The following is a 10,295-nucleotide window of genomic DNA, read 5'->3' on the forward strand; positions in this document are numbered from 1 at the left end:
GCACGAAATCTACAAAATCATGACTTTTTACCAAGATTCAACGGCTGAATTGCAAGAAAACAGAAGAATTCTGCACGAAATCGTTAAAATTCTTAGAGAAAACCGCATATTTCGATGCAAAACGACGATTTCTCGCCGATTTTCGTTGTTTTCTGGCTTGAATTCGCAAAGAAGAGCACGAAATCTACAAAATCATGACTTTTTACCAAGATTCAACGGTTGAATTGCAAGAAAACAGCAGAATTCTGCACGAAATCATCAAAATTCTTACAGAAAACCGCATATTTCGATGCAAAACGACGATTTCTCGCCGATTTTCGTTGTTTTCTGGCTTGAATTCGCAAAGAAGAGCACGAAATCTACAAAATCATGACTTTTTACCAAGATTCAACGGCTGAATTGCAAGAAAACAGCAGAATTCTGCACGAAATCATCAAAATTCTTACAAAAAACCGCATTTTTCGATGCAAAACGACGATTTCCCGCCGATTTTCGTTGTTTTCTGGCTTGAATTCGCAAAGAAGAGCACGATATCTACAAAATCATGACTTTTTACCAAGATTCAACGGCTGAATTGCAAGAAAACAGCAGAATTCTGCACGAAATCATCAAAATTCTTACAGAAAACCGCATATTTCGATGCAAAACAACGATTTCTCGCCGATTTTCGTTGTTTTCTGGCTTGAATTCGCAAAGAAGAGCACGAAATCTACAAAATCATGACTTTTTACCAAGATTCAACGGCTGAATTGCAAGAAAACAGAAGAATTCTGCACGAAATCGTTAAAATTCTTAGAGAAAACCGCATATTTCGATGCAAAACGACGATTTCTCGCCGATTTTCGTTGTTTTCTGGCTTGAATTCGCAAAGAAGAGCACGAAATCTACAAAATCATGACTTTTTACCAAGATTCAACGGTTGAATTGCAAGAAAACAGCAGAATTCTGCACGAAATCATCAAAATTCTTACAGAAAACCGCATATTTCGATGCAAAACGACGATTTCTCGCCGATTTTCGTTGTTTTCTGGCTTGAATTCGCAAAGAAGAGCACGAAATCTACAAAATCATGACTTTTTACCAAGATTCAACGGCTGAATTGCAAGAAAACAGCAGAATTCTGCACGAAATCATCAAAATTCTTACAGAAAACCGCATTTTTCGATGCAAAACGACGATTTCCCGCCGATTTTCGTTGTTTTCTGGCTTGAATTCGCAAAGAAGAGCACGATATCTACAAAATCATGACTTTTTACCAAGATTCAACGGCTGAATTGCAAGAAAACAGCAGAATTCTGCACGAAATCATCAAAATTCTTACAGAAAACCGCATATTTCGATGCAAAACAACGATTTCTCGCCGATTTTCGTTGTTTTCTGGCTTGAATTCGCAAAGAAGAGCACGAAATCTACAAAATCATCACTTTTTACCAAGATTCTACCGCTGAATTGCAAGAAAACAGCAGAATTCTGCACGAAATCATCAAAATTCTTACAGAAAACCGCATATTTCGATGCAGAACGACGATTTCTCGCCGATTTTCGTTGTTTTCTGGCTTGAATTCGCAAAGAAGAGCACGAAATCTACAAAATCATGACTTTTTACCACGATTCAACAGCTGAATTGCAAGAAAACAGCAGAATTCTGCACGAAATCTACAAAATCTTGACTTTTTACCTAGATTCAACGGCTGAATTGCAAGAAAACAGCAGAATTCTGCACGAAATCATCAAAATTCTTAGAGAAAACCGCATATTTCGATGCAAAACGACGATTTCTCGCCGATTTTCGTGGTTTTCTGGCTTGAATTCGCAAAGAAGAGCACGAAATCTACAAAATCATGACTTTTTACCAAGATTCAACGGCTGAATTGCAAGAAAAGAGCAGAATTCTGCACAAAATCATCAAAATTCTTACAGAAAACCGCATATTTCGATGCAAAACGACGATTTCTCGCCGATTTTAGTTGTTTTCTGGCTTGAATTTGCAAAGAAGAGCACGAAATCTACAAAATCATCACTTTTTACCAAGATTCTACGGCTGAATTGCAAGAAAACAGCAGAATTCTGCACGAAATCATCAAAATTCTTACAGAAAACCGCATATTTTGATGCAAAACGACGATTTCTCGCCGATTTTCGTCCTTTTCTGGCTTGAATTCGCAAAGAAGAGAACGAAATCTACAAAATCATGACTTTTTACCAAGATTCAACGGCTGAATTGCAAGAAAACAGCAGAATTCTGCACAAAATCATCAAAATTCTTACAGAAAACCGCATATTTCGATGCAAAACGACGATTTCTCGCCGATTTTCGTTGTTTTCTGGCTTGAATTTGCAAAGAAGAGCACGAAATCTACAAAATCATCACTTTTTACAAAGATTCTACGGCTGAATTACAAGAAAACAGCAGAATTCTGCACGAAATCATCAAAATTCTTACAGAAAACCGCATTTTTCGATGCAAAACGACGATTTCTCGCCGATTTTCGTTGTTTTCTGGCTTGAATTCGCAAAGAAGAGCACGAAATCTACAAAATCATGACTTTTTACCAAGATTCAACGGCTGAATTGCAAGAAAACAGCAGAATTCTGCACGAAATCATCAAAATTCTTACAGAAAACCGCATATTTCGATGCAAAACAACGATTTCTCGCCGATTTTCGTTGTTTTCTATCTTGAATTCGCCAAGAAGAGCACGAAATCTACAAAATCATGACTTTTTACATAGATTCAACGGCTGAATTGCAAGAAAACAGCAGAATTCTGCACGAAATCATCAAAATTCTTACAGAAAACCGCATATTTCGATGCAAAACGACGATTTCTCGCCGATTTTCGTTGTTTTCTGGCTTGAATTCGCAAAGAAGAGAACGAAATTTACAAAATCATGACTTTTTACCAAGATTCAACGGCTGAATTGCAAGAAAACAGCAGAATTCTGCACAAAATCATCAAAATTCTTACAGAAAACCGCATATTTCGATGCAAAACGACGATTTCTCGCCGATTTTCGTTGTTTTCTGGCTTGAATTTGCAAAGAAGAGCACGAAATCTACAAAATCAACACTTTTTACCAAGATTCTACGGCTGAATTGCAAGAAAACAGCAAAATTCTGCACGAAATCATCAAAATTCTTACAGAAAACCGCATATTTCGATGCAAAACGACGATTTCTCGCCGATCATCGTTGTTTTCTGGCATGAATTTGCAAAGAAGAGCACGAAATCTACAAAATCATGACTTTTTACCAAGATTCAACGGCTGAATTGCAAGAAAACAGAAGAATTCTGCACGAAATCGTTAAAATTCTTAGAGAAAACCGCATATTTCGATGCAAAACGACGATTTCTCGCCGATTTTCGTTGTTTTCTGGCTTGAATTCGCAAAGAAGAGCACGAAATCTACAAAATCATGACTTTTTACCAAGATTCAACGGTTGAATTGCAAGAAAACAGCAGAATTCTGCACGAAATCATCAAAATTCTTACAGAAAACCGCATATTTCGATGCAAAACGACGATTTCTCGCCGATTTTCGTTGTTTTCTGGCTTGAATTCGCAAAGAAGAGCACGAAATCTACAAAATCATGACTTTTTACCAAGATTCAACGGCTGAATTGCAAGAAAACAGCAGAATTCTGCACGAAATCATCAAAATTCTTACAGAAAACCGCATTTTTCGATGCAAAACGACGATTTCCCGCCGATTTTCGTTGTTTTCTGGCTTGAATTCGCAAAGAAGAGCACGATATCTACAAAATCATGACTTTTTACCAAGATTCAACGGCTGAATTGCAAGAAAACAGCAGAATTCTGCACGAAATCATCAAAATTCTTACAGAAAACCGCATATTTCGATGCAAAACAACGATTTCTCGCCGATTTTCGTTGTTTTCTGGCTTGAATTCGCAAAGAAGAGCACGAAATCTACAAAATCATGACTTTTTACCAAGATTCAACGGCTGAATTGCAAGAAAACAGCAGAATTCTGCACAAAATCATCAAAATTCTTACAGAAAACCGCATATTTCGATGCAAAACGACGATTTCTCGCCGATTTTCGTTGTTTTCTGGCTTGAATTTGCAAAGAACAGTACGAAATCTACAAAATCATCACTTTTTACAAAGATTCTACGGCTGAATTGCAAGAAAACAGCAGAATTCTGCACGAAATCATCAAAATTCTTACAGAAAACCGCATTTTTCGATGCAAAACGACGATTTCTCGCCGATTTTCGTTGTTTTCTGGCTTGAATTCGCAAAGAAGAGCACGAAATCTACAAAATCATGACTTTTTACCAAGATTCAACGGCTGAATTGCAAGAAAACAGCAGAATTCTGCACGAAATCATCAAAATTCTTACAGAAAACCGCATATTTCGATGCAAAACAACGATTTCTCGCCGATTTTCGTTGTTTTCTGGCTTGAATTCGCAAAGAAGAGCACGAAATCTACAAAATCATCAATTTTTACCAAGATTCTACGGCTGAATTGCAAGAAAACAGCAGAATTCTGCACGAAATCATCAAAATTCTTACAGAAAACCGCATATTTCGATGCAAAACGACGATTTCTCGCCGATCTTCGTTGTTTTCTGGCATGAATTTGCAAAGAAGAGCACGAAATCTACAAAATCATGACTTTTTACCAAGATTCAACGGCTGAATTGCAAGAAAACAGCAGAATTCTGCACGAAATCATCAAAATTCTTCGAGAAAACCGCATATTTCGATGCAAAACGACGATTTCTCGCTGATTTTCGTTGTTTTCTATCTTGAATTCGCAAAGAAGAGCACGAAATCTACAAAATCATGACATTTTACCAAGATTCAACGGCTGAATTGCAAGAAAACAGCAGAATTCTGCACGAAATCGTCAAAATTCTTAGAGAAAACCGCATATTTCGATGCAAAACGACGATTTCTCGCCGATTTTCGTTGTTTTCTGGCTTGAATTCGCAAAGAAGAGCACGAAATCTACAAAATCATCACTTTTTACCAAGATTCAACGGCTGAATTGCAAGAAAACAGCAGAATTCTGCACGAAATCATCAAAATTCTTAGAGAAAACCGCATATTTCGATGCAAAACGACGATTTCTCGCCGATTTTCGTGGTTTTCTGGCTTAAATTCGCAAAGAAAAGCACGAAATCTACAAAATCATGACTTTTTACCAAGATTCAACGGCTGAATTGCAAGAAAACAGCAGAATGCTGCACGAAATCATCAAAATTCTTACAGAAAACCGCATATTTCGATGCAAAACGATTATTTCTCGCCGATTTTCGTTGTTTTCTGGCTTGAATTCGCAAAAAAGAGCACGAAATCTACAAAATCATGACTTTTTACCAAGATTCAACGGCTGAATTGCAAGAAAACAGCAGAATTCTGCACGAAATCATCAAAATTCTTACAGAAAATCGCATATTTCGATGCAAAACGACGATTTCTCGCCGATTTTCGTTGTTTTCTGGCTTGAATTCGCAAAGAAGAGCACGAAATCTACAAAATCTTGACTTTTTACCAAGATTCAACGGCTGAATTGCAAGAAAACAGCAGAATTCTGCACGAAATCATCAAAATTCTTACAGAAAACCGCATTTTTCGATTCAAAACGACAATTTCTCGCCGATTTTCGTTGTTTTCTGGCTTGAATTCGCAAAGAAGAGCACGAAATCTACAAAATCATGACTTTTTACCAAGATTCAACGGCTGAATTGCAAGAAAACAGCAGAATTCTGCACAAAATCATCAAAATTCTTACAGAAAACCGCATATTTCGATGCAAAACGACGATTTCTCGCCGATTTTCGTTGTTTTCTGGCTTGAATTCGCAAAGAAGAGCACGAAATCTACAAAATCATGACTTTTTACCAAGATTCAACATCTGAATTGCAAGAAAACAGCAGAATTCTGCACGAAATCATCAAAATTCTTAGAGAAAACTGCATATTTCGATGCAAAACAACGATTTCTCGCCGATTTTCGTTGTTTTCTATTTTGAATTCGCCAAGAAGAGCACGAAATCTACAAAATCATGACTTTTTACCTAGATTCAACGGCTGAATTGCAAGAAAACAGCAGAATTCTGCACGAAATCATCAAAATTCTTACAGAAAACCGCATATTTCGATGCCAAACAACGATTTCTCGGCGATTTTCGTTGTTTTCTATTATGAATTCGCCAAGAAGAGCACGAAATCTACAAAATCATGACTTTTTACCTAGATTCAACGGCTGAATTGCAAGAAAACAGCAGAATTCTGCACGAAATCATCAAAATTCTTACAGAAAACCGCATATTTCTATGCAAAACGACGATTTCTCGCCGATTTTCGTTGTTTTCTGGCATGAATTCGCAAAGAAGAACACGAAATCTACAAAATCATGACTTTTTACCAAGATTCAACGGCTGAATTGCAAGAAAACAGCAGAATTCTGCACGAAATCATCAAAATTCTTAGAGAAAACCGCATATTTCGATGCAAAACGACGATTTCTCGCTGATTTTCGTTGTTTTCTATCTTGAATTCGCAAAGAAGAGCACGAAATCTACAAAATCTTGACATTTTACCAAGATTCAACGGCTGAATTGCAAGAAAACAGCAGAATTCTGCACGAAATCGTCAAAATTCTTAGAGAAAACCGCATATTTCGATGCAAAACGACGATTTCTCGCCGATTTTCGTTGTTTTCTGGCTTGAATTCGCAAAGAAGAGCACGAAATCTACAAAATCATCACTTTTTACCAAGATTCAACGGCTGAATTGCAAGAAAACAGCAGAATTCTGCACGAAATCATCAAAATTCTTAGAGAAAACCGCATATTTCGATGCAAAACGACGATTTCTCGCCGATTTTCGTGGTTTTCTGGCTTAAATTCGCAAAGAAGAGCACGAAATCTACAAAATCATGACTTTTTACCAAGATTCAACGGCTGAATTGCAAGAAAACAGCAGAATGCTGCACGAAATCATCAAAATTCTTACAGAAAACCGCATATTTCGATGCAAAACGATTATTTCTCGCCGATTTTCGTTGTTTTCTGGCTTGAATTCGCAAAGAAGAGCACGAAATCTACAAAATCATGACTTTTTACCAAGATTCAACGGCTGAATTGCAAGAAAACAGCAGAATTCTGCACGAAATCATCAAAATTCTTACAGAAAATCGCATATTTCGATGCAAAACGACGATTTCTCGCCGGTTTTCGTTGTTTTCTGGCTTGAATTCGCAAAGAAGAGCACGAAATCTACAAAACCATGACTTTTTACCAAGATTCAACAACTGAATTGCAAGAAAACAGCAGAATTCTGCACCAAATCATCAAAATTCTTACAGAAAACCTCATATTTCGATGCAAAACGACGATTTCTCGCCGATTTTCGTTGTTTTCTGGCATGAATTTGCAAAGAAGAGCACGAAATCTACAAAATCATGACTTTTTACCAAGATTCAACGGCTGAATTGCAAGAAAACAGCAGAATTCTGCACGAAATCATAAAAATTCTTAGAGAAAACCGCATATTTCGATGCAAAACGACGATTTCTCGCCGATTTTGGTTGTTTTCTGGCTTGAATTCGCAAAGAAGAGCACGAAATCTACAAAATCATGACTTTTTACCAAGATTCAACGGCTGAATTGCAAGAAAACAGCAGAATTCTGCACGAAATCATCAAAATTCTTAGAGAAAACTGCATATTTCGATGCAAAACAACGATTTCTCGCCGATTTTCGCTGTTTTCTATTTTGAATTCGCCAAGAAGAGCACGAAATCTACAAAATCATGACTTTTTACCTAGATTCAACGGCTGAATTGCTAGAAAACAGCAGAATTCTGCACGAAATCATCAAAATTCTTAGAGAAAACCGCATATTTCGATGCAAAACCACGATTTCTCGCCGATTTTCGTGGTTTTCTGGCTTAAATTCGCAAAGAAGAGCACGAAATCTACAAAATCATGACTTTTTACCAAGATTCAACGGCTGAATTGCAAGAAAACAGCAGAATTCTGCACGAAATCATCAAAATTCTTACAGAAAACCGCATTTTTCGATGCAAAACGACGATTTCTCGCGGATTTTCGTTGTTTTCTGGCTTGAATTCGCAAAGAAGAGCCCGAAATCTACAAAATCATAACTTTTTACCAAGATTCAACGGCTGAATTGCAAGAAAACAGCAGAATTCTGCACGAAATCATCAAAATTCTTACAGAAAACCGCATTTTTCGATGCAAAACGACGATTTCTCGCCGATTTTCGTTGTTTTCTGGCTTGAATTCGCAAAGAAGAGCACGAAATCTACAAAATCATGACTTTTTACCAAGATTCAACGGCTGAATTGCAAGAAAACAGCAGAATTCTGCACGAAATCGTCAAAATTCTTAGAGAAAACCGCATATTTCGATGCAAAACGACGATTTCTCGTCGATTTTCGTTGTTTTCTGGCTTGAATTCGCAAAGAAGAGCACGAAATCTACAAAATCATCACTTTTTACCAAGATTCAACGGCTGAATTGCAAGAAAACAGCAGAATTCTGCACGAAATCATCAAAATTCTTGGAGAAAACCGCATATTTCGATGCAAAACGACGATTTCTCGCCGATTTTCGTGGTTTTCTGGCTTAAATTCGCAAAGAAGAGCACGAAATCTACAAAATCATGACTTTTTACCAAGATTCAACGGCTGAATTGCAAGAAAACAGCAGAATTCTGCACGAAATCATCAAAATTCTTACAGAAAACCGCATATTTCGATGCAAAACGATTATTTCTCGCCGATTTTCGTTGTTTTCTGGCTTGAATTCGCAAAGAACAGCACGAAATCTACAAAATCATGACTTATTACCAAGATTCAACGGCTGAATTGCAAGAAAACAGCAGAATTTTGCACGAAATCATCAAAATTCTTACAGAAAACCGCATATTTCGATGCAAAACGACGATTTCTCGCCGATTTTCGTGGTTTTCTGGCTTAAATTCGCAAAGAAGAGCACGAAATCTACAAAATCATGACTTTTTACCAAGATTCAACGGCTGAATTGCAAGAAAACAGCAGAATTCTGCACGAAATCATCAAAATTCTTACAGAAAACCGCATATTTCGATGCAAAACGATTATTTCTCGCCGATTTTCGTTGTTTTCTGGCTTGAATTCGCAAAGAACAGCACGAAATCTACAAAATCATGACTTATTACCAAGATTCAACGGCTGAATTGCAAGAAAACAGCAGAATTTTGCACGAAATCATCAAAATTCTTACAGAAAATCGCATATTTCGATGCAAAACAACGATTTCTCGCCGATTTTTGTTGTTTTCTGGCTTGAATTCGCAAAGAAGAGCACGAAATCTACAAAATCATCACTTTTTACCAAGATTCTACGGCTGAATTGCAAGAAAACAGCAGAATTCTGCACGAAATCATCAAAATTCTTACAGAAAACCGCATATTTCGATGCAAAACGACGATTTCTCGCCGATTTTCGTTGTTTTCTGGCTTGAATTCGCAAAGAAGAGCACGAAATCTACAAAATCATGACTTTTTATCAAGATTCAACGGCTGAATTGCAAGAAAACAGCAGAATTCTGCACGAAATCATCAAAATTCTTAGAGAAAACTGCATATTTCGATGCAAAACAACGATTTCTCGCCGATTTTCGTTGTTTTCTATCTTGAATTCGCCAAGAAGAGCACGAAATCTACAAAATCTTGACTTTTTATCAAGATTCAACGGCTGAATTGCAAGAAAACAACAGAATTCTGCACGAAATCATCAAAATTCTTACAGAAAACCGCATTTTTCGATGCAAAACGGCGATTTCTCGCCGATTTTCGTTGTTTTCTAGCTTGAATTCGCAAAGAAGAGCACGAAATCTACAAAATCTTGACTTTTTACCAAGATTCAACGGCTGAATTGCAAGAAAACAGCAGAATTCTGCACAAAATCATCAAAATTCTTACAGAAAACCGCATAGTTCGATGCAAAACGACGATTTCTCGCCGATTTTCGTTGTTTTCTGGCTTGAATTCGCAAAGAAGAGCACGAAATCTACAAAATCATGACTTTTTATCAAGATTCAACGGCTGAATTGCAAGAAAACAGCAGAATTCTGCACGAAATCATCAAAATTCTTAGAGAAAACTGCATATTTCGATGCAAAACAACGATTTCTCGCCGATTTTCGTTGTTTTCTATCTTGAATTCGCCAAGAAGAGCACGAAATCTACAAAATCTTGACTTTTTACCAAGATTCAACGGCTGAATTGCAAGAAAACAACAGAATTCTG

Source organism: Gnatocerus cornutus, unplaced genomic scaffold (genome assembly GCF_029298725.1).
Source record: "Gnatocerus cornutus isolate USDA-ARS CGAHR unplaced genomic scaffold, icGnaCorn1.1 ctg00000051.1, whole genome shotgun sequence".
In the NCBI taxonomy this organism is placed as follows: domain Eukaryota; kingdom Metazoa; phylum Arthropoda; class Insecta; order Coleoptera; family Tenebrionidae; genus Gnatocerus; species Gnatocerus cornutus.